Source organism: Myotis daubentonii, chromosome 14, assembly GCF_963259705.1.
Source record: "Myotis daubentonii chromosome 14, mMyoDau2.1, whole genome shotgun sequence".
In the NCBI taxonomy this organism is placed as follows: Eukaryota; Metazoa; Chordata; class Mammalia; order Chiroptera; family Vespertilionidae; genus Myotis; species Myotis daubentonii.
This window is the reverse complement of record NC_081853.1, coordinates 36,050,026-36,064,645: the sequence shown is the minus strand read 5'-3', so window position 1 is coordinate 36,064,645 and position 14,620 is coordinate 36,050,026. Positions and strand designations below refer to the sequence as shown.

The 14,620-nt window shown below is 45.8% G+C and overlaps 1 long non-coding RNA gene across 1 annotated transcript; it reads left to right on the top strand.

Moving 5' to 3' along the window:
- The first annotated feature begins 195 nt into the window (after nt 1-195).
- LOC132215593 (uncharacterized) lies at nt 196-13,701 on the top strand. Its single transcript, XR_009448560.1, has 4 exons — nt 196-511; nt 3,345-3,434; nt 10,952-10,981; nt 13,608-13,701. It is a non-coding gene; the product is annotated as an uncharacterized LOC132215593 (long non-coding RNA).
- The last annotated feature ends 919 nt before the right edge of the window (nt 13,702-14,620 follow it).

The following is a 14,620-nucleotide window of genomic DNA, read 5'->3' as shown; positions in this document are numbered from 1 at the left end:
CAAAGGTGACATTGTTAGGTGAGTACAGTGGGGCCTTGACTTACGAGTTTAATTCGTTCCGAGACCAAGCTTGTTAAGGAGCTTGTTAACTCAAATTACTCTGTCAACTCAATGCAAAAAATCGGCCGAGAGACAGCTGGTATCTCAAAAAACTCGTTAGTCGGGACACTCGTAAGTCAAGGCCCCACTGTAATTCAATTTATTGCTGGGGGGGGAAAGCTTATTTAAGCATGATGATAATTCTTGCAATGGTTTCAAAGCCTAGCCCTGGTCCATTTGAATATCAGTTTCTCCACTGTAATCTTCGACAAGTTACTTAAGTCTTTTTGTATTTCTGTGTCCTGGTCTGTGAAATACAGACCATATTGGTTCCTCTTTCCTAGGGTTGCTCTGTGGACTCATTCATTTAGCAAGTGTTTGCAGAGTGCCTGTTGTCTGCTAGGCACGAGATGAGGACAAGCAGGGTTTCTGTCGTCATGGAGCTTACTGCAACTAGAAGAGGAAATACCAGGTAAGGTTACAGGCTGGTTAGGGCCTGGAAGGAAACAAACCAAGTGATGTATTGGTAATTGCGGCAGGTGCCTTTGTAAAGGGTAGACAGAAGGTGTTTCCGGCTGGCGCTTTTTCTGAGACCTGAAGGATGAGAATGACAGCTTGGTGAAAATAATTAAATGAGGCAATGACTATAAGAAACAGCATAATGCCTGTCATATGTGCAGAAAAGATCATAATTTCAAAAGGAGCTCAACATTGCTTTGAGCATTGACAGCAGTCTTAGAATAAGTATGAGAAGTGTGAGTTATTCACCAGCCGCGACACCTTACTGAGTATTTTGGGCGGGGGGGTTAATAAGCCCTCTAGATCAGCAGCCGCCAACCTTTCGGACCACCACTGCTCCAAAGGTTTCCTTAAACAACTGTTCGCCAACCTGTTGAGCCTCATGGACCACCGGTTGGCGACTGCTGCTCTAGGTGATTCTGATGCAGCTGTAGTTTGAGAACCACTGGCCTAGAACTGGTTTTCAAACTTGGCAACACATTGGAATCACCTGGGGTGCTTTAAAACGCTAGCTACCCCAGAGAGTCTGATTTAATTGGCCTGGGTGCTGCGTGGGCATCAGGATTTCAAAAGAATCTCCCTGGTGATTCTAATGTGCAGTCAAAGCTGAGAACCACTAGGCTAAAAAAGCAGAAAATTCATAATCACAAAGTAAAAAGACTCAATTTTCCTAAAGTGGTCACACCTGCTTTGCATGGGGAACAGTGTGTGGGCTCAGTGGGCCGCACACTTTGTGTTCAGTCATGCAGTCGGCCTTTAAGTGACCAGAGAACTGGGCTAATGAACACAGTGGGAGAGCCCCAATATGGGCAGCCTCTGGGCTACGCCCCCTATTGAAACAGGCAATCACACTAACAACACACGCTGGCTGTTAATTACACACCTTACAAAAGTGACAGCTTCTGCAGGTGTAAGTAATTAGGGTTTCTTTAACTCCATTCGGGGATGCCTGCCATTCCCTACTTCCCATAGAACAAATTACTCATGATTACTGGGAAACCATTTGACTGGGAAACCATTTTCCAAATTCTTTCTTGTTAAGGGTTTAAAACAAAGGACATACGAAAAAGAAATCAGAGTTAAAAATACTATTTCCAGCTCACAGAATGCATACAATGGGGGGTGGGGGGTAAGGAGGCAGCAGAATCTCCCACCTTTCTTTATGGACTTGCAGAAGAGTCCTAGAACTCGGGGGGGAAAAAAACACAATTCCTAATAGAATTCAGGATTAATATTGGTCTAATTCTAGGAAAGCATGTTAGCATTTTTCTTTTTAAAAAAATACATTTTTATTGATTTCGAGAGGAAGGGAGAGAGAGAGAGAGAAACATCAATGATGAAAGAGAATCATTAATCGGCTGCCTCTGGCATACCGCACACAGGATGAAGCCCACAACCTGGGCATGTGCCCTGACCGGGAATTGAACTGTGACCTTCTGGTTCATGGGTTGATGCTCAAGCACTGAGCCACACCAGCTGGGTGCATGTTCGCATTTTTCAAAAGAAAAATGGTCGCCCCTAAAATTAGGGAAGAAAAGTCACTAACCAGCCTTCCCCAAGCGCTGGTGCTGGGGGAACAAGTTTGAGCTGGCAGGGAAAGCTGAGTGAGACACATCCAGCTGCTGGAGGAGAAGCAGGAAGAAGTCTGGGGAGGTCATTGCTTCTATGTTGCTATTACCTCTGAGCTCACAGCCAAGCATTTGGTGATGAGCGGGAGTTGCTGTTGGTCAGTAGGACTGGCAGACAGGAAGGAGAGCTGACTTGCAGCAGGAAAGAGGACAAGGTAACCACCCACACCAGCTGTCTTACCACCTCTAACCTCAGTGATCTTCAGAGTCTCAGCTGCTGCTTCCCTTCTGCCTTCCAAATTTTGCACAAATCTCTCTTTTTGAGCCAACTGCAACCCAGAACCATGTAGGAAGAGAATGCTGGGAAACATTGTTCCAGCTTAGCCACGTTGATGCAGCACAAAAATACCAGAGTTATTGATAGTGAAACACCTCCAAACCCACCTGAGGATTTTGGTTAGAAGCCCCAGCAAATTTAATCTTTGTACAACCTGGCAAACCTGTTATAACACCTGCTTCCTGAGCAAGGACAAACGCTGGGATACTGGCCTGGCCCCTAGTGCAGAGAGCAGAGGCACAGGTGGGCCCATTGGGCTGTAGCCAAAGAAGGCAGCTACGTTGGTCGCAGATGGCAAATGAAGGGCATTGGCTGGACCAGGAGGTTCAATATGAAGTGGCTCTCAATTAGGGGTGAATGTCTAGTAAGTGGCGCTGCTTCAGACCAGGAGGGTCAATACTAGGGACTGAGGTGGACAAGCAGTGCCTATCTGAGACCTGACAATGGCAGCAGACCCCAGTCACTAGGCAAAGATTTAGGGCCAGACTTCCATCTTAGAGGGGAACTGAGTTCTTGGGTAGGGTCAAAGGATGGACCTTTGGACAAAGATTAATGCCAAGGTTGAGGGTGGGGAAGGGGGGAAACACACCCTTCATGGGCACCTGTGATTCAGGCTCTTTACATGAGAGCAGCACAGGCCACTCAGAGTCACCCCCAAGGAGACTGGGTCCAAGTCTGCAATCCCCAGTGGAAGAACTTGAACTATTACTGTAGCTAGCAGGTATCTCTGAACTATTAATTGGTAATGATGACAAGAGTGAACAAGCGTGGATGGGGAATTGGGCCAGTTAATGAGATTGAATGAGATAAAGAACCAAAGCAGAAGAATGTTTGCACATAGTGAGGGCTCAATGAACAATAATTTAAACTTGCTCCATCAGAAATGCCTCAAGATTATGGTATAGAGAACTTGCCTGAATTTAAATGGACTCAGCCATATGTGTCAGAATCCAGTCCAGAGAAGAAGAACCGTAAGTGATAAATAATGAAGGATTTGTTTTAAAGGATTAAACTTTGCATCATTGTGGGAGCCAGTGGTGGCCTTAAGGCAAGGCTGTTATTCTTACATCTGATATTGAGCCTAAAGTAGCTCTAGGGCAGCCGAACTGATAGTTGGGAAAGAAAGCTTGGTGTGTGAATGAGAGAAAATGCAAACTAGAACCTACATCTGTCTCTCGCCTCCTGCTGGATGTTGTGTGTGACGTCCAGGGGAAGAGGGTGCCCTCCCCTTGGAGTTGTATAAGTATTTGGCCCAGAACAAGGCAAGCTAGCACCCATTTTCTAGTGCCCTGCTCCAACCTTCAGAGCATAAAAATACCTGCGGCTTTGCTTCTTTCTTCTGAATCGCACAAAATTTCTCTGGTGGTCAAAGCTACCCCAGAACCACTCAGGGAAAGGGATTCTGGAAAACGTTTTGTAGGCCGAGCTTAGCTAAATTGTCACCAAAGCACGAGTGGGACACTCTATTTGTTCTAAAACACGGAAAGTGATAATAGCATGACATCATTTAGATCACACTAATGCTGATATTCTTATCCCCAGGTTAACTGAAACCCAGTCTCTGCCAATGTGTCAACCAGGTAGTGTTGCATTACTAACTACCCGGAAATTTAAAAACAGTAGTTATTTAAAAATGCTCTTATGTGTCTGTGGGTTTGGCTGGGTGGCTCTAAATTGCAGTTCTCAGGCCAGGGGACTAGCCAGAACAGAGGTGCAAGAACCTATTCCCACTGTGCATGCACATGTCAAGTCTTTGCTTGCATCACTCCATCGGCCAAAACAAGTCACGTGGCCCAACCCAAAGTCAAAGGCGTATGGAAGTGGAGGGAGGAAAGGGATGAATGTTTCTGAAAAGTAATCTTACCACCCCAGTCATTAAATGGCACACTTGGAATCTCAACCTAACACTTGTGATTCCAAATCCCGTTTTTCCCCTTGTGTGGCACTGTTTGAATAACAGAAAACCTTCGCAAATGATAAAAATGGGAGCAGTTGAAACATTAAAACAAGTCAGCCACCCTCATCTTGCTGGCCAAGCATCAGACATTAGCCCCATGGGATTAATTTTTGCTACATTTGCTTTTTGAGATGAGTAAGGCTTCGGCTATATTTTTCACATTCAAATTCAGAACCACACAACTCTAGTAATAATAGGTTCATATTTCCAAAGTCTGTCAAAAATACCCACTTGAAGATATTTATTAGCTCTAATTATAGAGAGAAATGGGGCCAGATGCTCATACGGTGTCATTAAAAGTGAGATGTGATGCCCATAGGAACTTTGACTACCCGCCTTACTGCATGTCTGTTTTCCAGGTTGCTGGAACTTTGTGATGATTCATTTTGAGTGTTTTTATGGCAGTTCTCTAATACATTGCAGTGGCATCCAACAGTGTGTAGCTAGTCTATTTCAAATCAGGTGAGCAGCTCTCACTCCAGGTTTGATGTGGTCTGCATGGCCATATCTGGAACTTTGAACTTTGGACCTTGAACAAGTCTGCCAAATGTAGCTTATATGTTCCTAGCAAAATGTGGCCTACTCGGGATTTGCCCATCTGCTTGGCTCGGCACTCTCTACACCATGCTGTGTTGGGGTGGGGGGAAGGAGGGGACCAGAAAAGTTAGACGTGAAGGAGGACATTCTGCTTGGAAGATTATAAAGATTATTAATAGTTACTCACCCCAAAGATGGATAAGTAGTGTCATTCAATCAGCAAATATGGCCCAAGAATATTTTGTTTATGTGAGCTGGGCCTGATCCCTGTGGAAGGGAGGATTTTAAAATATAATATTATATTACAGAGAATCTATAAGAACAGGATGGATTTTTTTTAAAAATCAATAAGTGACCCAAATGTATGTGTTGGCAATTTAATGACTGGCAACTTTGTTCTCTTTGCCAAACATACCCCTTATTCATCATTAATTTTAAGGAATTACTGCGTGGACATAACGAGGCAGAAGGAGCACCTGACCTTGGCCAGATGGCTCTGGGATTTGTGCCTTGCACACGTGCTCCTGCACCATCTGTGGGCTCAGTGGGTCAGGGCCCCCGGCAAAGAGGCCAAGGATGGAACTGGTCACTCTCCAGGCTTTGGTCTCTCATCTGTAAAGCAGGAGGGTTTGAAGAAATCATTCTGAAGGTCTCTCTCAGCTCCTTTCTGATGTGCCTTTGAGCAGGCAAATGTATTCCTGTTCTCCGATGAGGTTGTTCTGCCTGGCCTGCCTGAAGGGGCAACCCAGAGATGCCTGGGAGGCGAAGGAGGAGAAAGGACCCCTCTCTAGAATGATTGTGAACTGACAGCGCTGGGCCTGTAGGGGGAGCCAGAGCACCACTAGGCAGACTGTTGGCAGCCTCAGCGCAAGACAGCTTGCAGAAGGGCATATGCTGCCAAAACCTCTCTGGGCTTCTGTGTTCTCTTTCCCAAGGGGGCAGCCTACTTAAAGCAAATGTCCGGAGAGTTGATGTGTGCAGGAGAGGAAAGTGGGAGGTAGATGTCTCCTCCTCAAAGAAAGTATTATTTTACCCTATTGTCTCTTCTGAAAACCCACCAACATTATTCCCCCAAACCACCTCTTTTTTGACAGAGCTATAATGTCAATTTCCCCTCTCTGCTGCGGGCTTAATCCCCAGTGTGGGGTGTGCAGGAGGCAGCCAATCAATGATTCTCTCTCTCCCTCTCCCTTCCTCTCTGAAATCAATAAAAATATATTTTAAAAAAGAAAGAAAGAAAACCTCTCCTGTGACGCGTGCAGCCAGCAGCAGGGGCTGCAATATGTGCAATGCCTGTCACTCTCCGCCCTGACAGCCAGGCTCCGTGTGGTTTAAGGAAGGTTATCTGAGCTGTCGCCACCGTGCTCCGTCACCCTCAAACAAATGACAGGAAATGGATCGGGGAGCCCTGTCAGTTTCCTTGCTCCTGGCATCCCTCCAAGGTCCAACCAAGAGAATTTCGACTTTACCTGAGTGACTAAGGAGGTAGAGAAAATCTACTTAAATGTCTCCAGACACACTGAGGAGGAGCATCTGAGAGACAGAAGAGCCCTATCGGTCTGTGCCTATTCTGCCCCTTGCACTCATGAGCTGAATGTTGCTTAGAGCTATGCAGCTGGGCTAACAAGGGCACCTGTCACTCTTATGAGGGCACGGAGCCTGCATCATGGGAAGCCTGAGAAAGAAAAAGGCATGATTAGGCTTGGCGCCCGCACCTCAGCTGTGAGTCCCTCCCTACTTAACCCACAGTTTCACAGACACCAACAAGGTCACTCTTGCAAATGCAGCCTGCAGGGTGGGCTGGAGAGAGTTAATGCCCCCAGGAGTAGCTCTCAACCAGTGAGGGAGGAGAACTGGTGGGAAATTGCCCCAGCCTGCTGCCCCCCCAAGCAAACAGATCTGGAACATGTTCTTTTTTAAAAATATATATATTTATTGATTTTGAAGAGGAAGGGAGAGGGAGAGAGAGAGAGAGAAACATCAATGATGAGAGAGAATCATTGATCGGCTCTCTCCTGCACGTCCCCTACTGGGGATCGAGCCCGCAACCCCGGCATGTTCTCCTGACCGGAATCGAACCCGGGACCCTTTAGTCCACAGGCCGATGCTTTATCCGCTGAGCCAAACCGGCTAGGGCTGGAACATGTTCTGTAGGCACCTGAGTAGGGTGCCCACACGGCCCCTGATGCCTTGGCACTGTCTGAGCCCCAGGCTCAGACCCAGTGCAGGGAAGGAGCTCTGCATTCCCCAGCACTGAGCACGCAGGTGGCTCAAAATGTAAGTGTTGTTCACTTTGGGGACTGGATTCATTCCGGCTGCAGTATAAAGACCACACGCCTCATATTGAATCCACTCCTCCCAGATCGTAACCAATGTCCTCACCGTGCCCCCACCTCCTGGTTTGCTTCGAAGCCCACAGGCTCCGGGTAGAATGCGGAGCCTTCTGTGTGGGAGGTGGGGCTTACTCCTGCCCTCTGCACTGCTAGCTTCCATGGCTCTCGCTCCAGGGGCTGGGAACGGTTTCCCCTTAGTCTCCTTATGTAATGAATTGTTCAGCGTCCATTTCTAGGCAACTCACTCTGACTTACCCGATTTGGGTCTATGTATCATTTTTTAAATACATGCTTCTGCTTTTGCAAAAGTTTCTTTTGATCTCAAAAGGACTAGACTTGTACATTCTTTTAAAAAATGATTTTTAACTTATTGAGAATTCTCCTTCCCTAGTCTAAAAACTCTGGAAGAAGGAAAAGTGACCAGGTCCTCCTAAATTTGACCTCAAATAAGAGCTGTGGCGTGTCTGAATTTAAAGTCTGTAACTTTTCTTGCTTTCATTCTACTTGACTTCAGGCCAAAAAAATGTTGTCACTTTAGTTCAAGTTCAAGAAGCATGTTTTATGTGTCTAACACAGGGGTGGGCAAACTTTTTGACTCGAGGGCCACAATGGGTTCTTAAACTGGACCGGAGGGCCGGAACAAAAGCATGGATGGCGTGTTTGTGTGAACTAATATAAATTCAAAGTAAACATCATTACATAAAAGAGTACGGTCTTTTTTTTTTTTAGTTTTATTCATTTCAAACTGGCCGGATCTGGCCCGCGGGCCGTAGTTTGCCCACAGCTGGAAGTGTCAATACTGTGCTGGGGACTCTGGGTGGGAAGATGTGTAGAATTTGTTTAGTCTAGTGGAGGAGACGCGTGTGTGATCATTTTCATCCAGAGTGGTCCATGCGCAGCGGACGTACATACACAGACACCAGAAGAGGGACACTTAAGCCAACCTGGCCGTTCGGGGAAGACTCTGCAGAGATGACACATGAACTAAGTCCAGTGTGATAGTGGAAGGAGAAAAAGGCATTCTGGGCAGCGAGAACAGCATGGCAAAAGCAGAGACCATAAAAAGAGTGTTGTTTTAGGGACTGGGTATTTAGAGATGTGCAATGATTGGCAGCCAGTGAATCCAGAGGTTGAAGGCCAGGCCAGGACGAACCTTGTAGGCAGTCTGTGTCCGGGAGCCGGGGCATCATTCTGAAGGTGATGAGGAGCATGAGGGATTCTGGAAGGGGAGCATTCTAGCCAGATCCCTTGGGCTCTGATTGTAGATTGAAGGTGCTTGAATGAATGAACCTGAGGTTCAAGGGAGGAGTCAAGGCTAGGAATTATCGGGAAATAGGTGGGTTATTGTTTCACAAATACGTATTTTAAGGGTCACTGAATGCTGGGCATGTTCCCATAGCAATTTTAGAAAAATAATTGTTGACAAATTTAGGCCTATTTTATGTCCCACTTGGAAAATGTATCAAAAGACATACTCGTTGGCTTTCCTGGAATTGTTTTTGAAATATCTTTGCCTTCCCAGAAACAGGAGTGCACATATCCAACTCTGTCTGAGTCTGTGCTGACATAATGCAGTAAAGATGATATTTTGCAATTTTATGGTTCATGGGTGACTCATCAAGGTCATCCAAGCTAAGACCTCAGGAAACACTTGGGACAAGGACCTAGAAATGTCCTCGGTATATCATAGATGTTTAATAAATGTTTATAGGTGTGTGTGTTTTTTTATTAATTTGGAAAGCGGCCCTCAGAGTCTAGGATTCGCTCTAGAAAGAGCAGTATCATCTGTGTTGCTAATAGTAAGCTTATCATTCAGAAACTTGACTTTGTGCTTTTTGCAGGCCTCCTCCAGTCCAGCTTGAAATTTAGAATTTGTCACTCTTCCAACTCAGCTCTCCCGGGTATCAGCCAGATTCTGTCACCTTCTGTGGTTACTGACCGGCCTAAGAGGGGGAGGATTAGAACCAAGAGGTTGGAGGATTTTGTTTTAAGCATCTTCCCTGTGGGAAAGCCTTGAGAAAATCCAGAGGCCCCTCAACACTGTCATGCAATGGCTTCTCCCGCTTATGGGAAGCAGATGGGGTTAACAGGCTGCAACTGTTGTTTTAAGCAAAATTCCCAAGCAACTTCCTATATCAGATACTCCCATATGACATACAATAAAGGAAGAAAAACCATTCTAGATCCCATGGGAAGTTCCCCCCTCTCACTTTTAGAAACCATGCTTACTAGCTTTTTCACAGAAATAAAGGAAAAAGAATTTTATTGGATGGTGCTTTGGGGTCACATCTTTTCCCAGAAGGTGCATAATAAAAGAGGCCAAAACTCCTTTGCTTCTTAGAATGTCTGACCAACGCTAGTGGTAGTGGGTGAGATCCAAATGGCAGGCATTCTATACCTTGCCTGTACCCCAAACTGAGTAAACGGAGCTGGTTCTGGGGCAGTGGAAGATTCCTGCCTTTGAGCAGAGGGCGGGAGCTGATTGGATAACATCTGGGAGTTGTTAGCATGGGAATTTATAAGTCTCTGTCTCAGGGGCCTGCCATTGTCATCTCATAATATTAAAAAAAAAAAAAAAATAGCAGCAGAGCCCAGTCTTGCCTGAGAGAGGAGTCATCTCTGTATACAGACACTGGCCATCCCTTAGTTGAGCTCCCATGTTCTTGGCTCACAGAACCCCCAGTGTGTTCATCCCTCTCCCCATTTGCTAGGGTATCTTTCTAGACATTTTCCCAGCTTCCCTTGCTGCTAAAGATGACCATGTGACACAGTTCCGGCCAATGAGACAGTAGGGGAAGTTGCTGGGGGGCTTCAGGAACAAAGCATGCTTTCTCAATAAAGACAGAGATGTCTGAGCAGAGCTTCCTTCTGCTGCCTCCCTTCCTATTTGGGATCCTGCGGCAATGATGTGACGCTTGGTGCTGTGATGGCCATCTTGCACCCAGGAAGAGACAGGTACCAGAATCAGAGCTTACAGGGATGATGGCTGGAAGGTTAAAAAGAGCCCGGTTATGGATGATGTCTGAGCTGTTACACCAAACATGGAGCTACCCAGCTGTGAAGTGGGCATGTGAGAGAGCTAAAGATCAGTGTTTCCTCTGCCTCTGGGAGTCAGCTATTCTGTTATTTGCACCTAAACTCATCTGAACTGATGCATCTAATATTGGCAGATCCTAAAACAATGAGCCCTTGTTTTCCCTCATTCTTGTTAGGCAGGTCACTGTCTCACTTCATTTCTTTCACTCACAAACACCAGGAGGCAATAACATGTGGAGATTAAAAGTAAAGGCCTTAGACCCAGATGGACCTGTGTTTGTGACCCAGTCACATCCCTTTCTCATTGTATGGCCTTGGAAAAATTGCTTTAGGTAGGTAAGCTTCACTTTTCTCAACTGTAGAATGGAATAATGCAACGAGGATAATATTGGTACCTACTTAATTGGCCTGTTGTGAAGAAAAGAAATAATGTGAGTGAAGGGCTCAACCCTTGTGCTTGTTATTACTTTTCTTTCTGTCAGTGGGTACATATGTTTGTTCATACAGGTCTTATTGTCTATTGCCCAGTTAGTGTCCAAAGCGTTTTTTCAACTTGATTTTTCACCAGCTCTTGAAATGTCATTCATCTGTATCTCAAATCCTGTTTTTTTCTCCTTCATGATAGAATCCATGGAATGAAGCATCCAGCCCTGTGGTAAGTGATAAGGGGAAACAAGGAAGTATGGGTCATGAATCTTGGCTTTGAAAAAAAATGACTGTTTCTTAGTTTGGAATATAATTCCATCATAAGCCCTGTTGAATACAATGTAGGACAAGGGTCATCTTAAGGCAACCTGTGTCACGTTTCTATCTGGATCACACCTGTTAGGCTAGGGCCAGCTGGGTAAGGAGGCTACGCAAGGGAGTAGCAGATCGGCTGGAGGAGGATGCTGGAGGCCTGGTCAACTGGGAGACCGTTGCCCAAACCAATTTGAGGGGATGTCATTGTCAGGGACTCTACTACCAGTCAAACCAACTCACCACCTAGAGCAGGGTTCCTCAAACTTTTCAAACATGGGGCCAGTTCACTGTCCCTCAGACATTCCACACATGCGCACTGCGGGCCCGGGACGAGTTGGCTGCTAAGCAGGACAGGCAGCGGAGGCAAAAACACCCGGCGGGCCGGATAAATGTTTTCGGCGGGCCGCATGTGGCCCGCGGGCCGTAGTTTGAGGACCTCTGACCTAGAGCTTTGTACAAGGGGAGTAGTCAAGGATATTCTCAAAGAGTGGACTGGGAAGGAAAATCACATTCCCAGTGAACAGTAATAACAGGAGCTTCTCATTATTGAGCATCTGCCCAACGTGGGGGAAAATAAGATCTCTCAAAATAAAAGTCGATAGGCCTCCACTGTGGCTTCCACCTGGGTACCCAGAGCTAGGGAGCTGCTTGTCCCTGTGTATGGTGAAGGCTCACTCTACAGTGACAAGTGGGGTCAGCAGTGTGGAGAGTAGAGCAACAGGATGCAAAGTGGAAATGGGGTTGGACAGCTTTGGCACTGTCCCTGAGTGTGGGGAGAAGTGCCTCCGGCTATCGTTTTATTTGGAGCCAGCCTCAGACATACCAGTACTGACACTTGAAGGGCATGATTGGGCTGGCAGCCTCAAAGATAGACTGTACCAGGCAGGAGGCACCTCTCGCTTTGGCCTCCAAACATGTTTTATGGGCTCATGTTGGCTAAGGCACACAAGAGTGAGGTCTGCTGGCCTGGTACAGCCCTGGCCTCAAGCTATGCCGTTGGAAGTCTCTCTACTTGGCTGGCCTCTTACTGTTTATACTTTGGAATCTGGCTAAATTGAAAGCCAGGGATCAGAGTTTATATAAATACACAGGAGTTGTTGCTCTTGCCCCACACAAGAGCCTATATCAGCTTGTCCTCATATCCCAACTGTAAAAGAATTGTGTGGAGGGAGTGCGTGCATTGGCCTTGGTGTCTTCGTAAAAACTAAGATGTCACATTTCATCTCTTAGTGCAATTTAGTCCCATAGGCTTGGCTAAAATGCTGCGAGTTACTCTGCTAGTTAGCAGCCCGCCCTTCCGTGCTGTTCTTATTGTAGCCTGTGGTCTCATTAAGAAAACCGTTTCTGCTCAACCTTCATTAACAGTGAAGGCCTGTGGATTCTGTGTCTCCAAAATAAAAAGGCTATGGGCTACAGTGTCAACATTTTACATTTTGATTTTTTAAATGATTTATTTTTTGTTTATTCCTATTTCTTTCTTAAAAGGATTAGAGTGTGCTTACAATGAGAACATTATTATATTATATAAGGGGTGTCCCCAAAATATGTATGCACACTTTAATAGCTGATAGCTCAATTTTGAAAATGAAATGTACTTTAATAAACACTGCCTTTATAATTATTCAAAATGTTTATATACATTTTTGGGGACACCCTATATATTATATTATATTATATTATATTATATTATATTATATTATATTATATTATATTATATTATACTAGGGGCCCGGTGCACGAAATTCGTGCACTGGATGTGTGGGGGGGAGTGGGGGAGGGAGTGTCCCTCAGCCTAGCCTGCCCCCTCTCACATACTGGGAAGCTCTCAGGCATTGACCCCCATCACCCTCCAATCACAGGATCGGCCCCTTGCCCAGGCCTGACGCCTCTGGCCTAGGCGTCCGGCCCGGGCAGCAGGGACCCACAGCTGCAGCGGCCCCGCGATCGTGGGCTTCGCTTTAGGCCCAGGCAAGGGACCCCTAGTTCCTGGGACTGCCAGCTTCGACCGTGCCCAGCTCCCATCGCTGGCTCCACCCCACTTCCTGCTATCACTGGCCAGGGCGGAAAAGGCACCTGATTCTCCGATCATGGCTGGGGGGCAGGGCAAAGGTGGCCCCAGGGCCACCTTTGCCCTGCCCCCCAGCTCTTAGCTCCCCCCTGGGTTTCCGATCACTGTCAGTGGCAGGGGGCTTCTTCCTGCTTTCCCTTTCGCCTCCCTGCATTGTGCCTACATATGCAAATTAACCGCCATCTTGCTGGCAGTTAACTGCCAATCTTAGTTGGCAGTTAATTTGCATATAGCCCTGATTAGCCAATGAAAAGGGTATCGTCGTACGCCAATTACCATTTTTCTCTTTTATTAGTATAGATTATATTATATTATTTATATATATATATTGGTTCCCTCTTTTGTTTTTCTTTGCTTTTTGTTATTTATATTAAAGAAACACTATTTTTCTATTTTTTCAAGCTTAAAGTTTCTTTGGTAATACTGTTCTGTTTGTTTTTAAAGAATCTGTAATATTTATCTCTTTCTGCAGTTGGGCCAAATATTCTAGTCCAGGAAGTAGCAAACTATGGCTGTGGGACAAGTCTGGCCAGCCACCTGGTTTTGTAAATAAAGTTTTATTGCAGCACTGCTGTGCTCATTTGTTTATTATTGTCCATGGCTGCCTTTGTGTTATAAGGGTAGAGTTGAGTTGCTGTGACAGAAACTGTAGGGCCACAAAGCCAAAGATATTTTACTATGTAGTCCTTTATAGAAAATGTTTACCGACCTCTACTCTAGTTCATAGTCAGTATCATTCTAAAATATTATCTCACCTAAGTGGATTTATCCTGATTGGCACTGTGTGATGGTGTGCAGCAAGATGCATTCTCAAGCCAGCTCCTTTTATGAATGATTAGAACTAAATCCCACAGTAAACTCTGGAAATGGTGTAGAACATGCACCTCAGAGTTATCCTACCAGAGAAATGAGAGAGCTGAGGTATTTTTACACCAACTCTTGTCAGTCATTGATTGAAGGCTGCTCCTGCAGGTGACTTTCAAGGCACGTCTGACCTGCCCACATCTTAAAGCAACCTTCTTTGGCTATGGGAAAAATCCTCAGGCAAAGAAATGTAGATACTGACAGCTGGAAAGGAAGTTCTCTAGGAGCCACTAAAGCTTTAAGACCAGAGCAGGTGGGCTGGTGAGAACACTGTGTCACAGACTCTGGCGTTGAAGGGTGAATTTGAAATCCCTTTCGAAATTGTCCTTTAACTTTACTGTAGGATTTAAGTTAAGGGTTAATATAATCATATTTTGGGCTTTGGCAGGATTTATTTTCTAGTCATCTCATCTCATGTTTGGCTCTTAGATGTGTCTATTTTCAGGTCCTAACCCATCTCCAGAGGGTTCCCTATATCTGCCTCTATGTGTATCCTCAATATAGGGCCATCTGCCTGCCATAGCTCCAGCTGCCTCCTCAAAGCCAGACCCATATTCCCACCACTACCAGCAGCACTTCTAGTAGCCCTCTCATCCCACATCCACATTAAATGGCATTCCT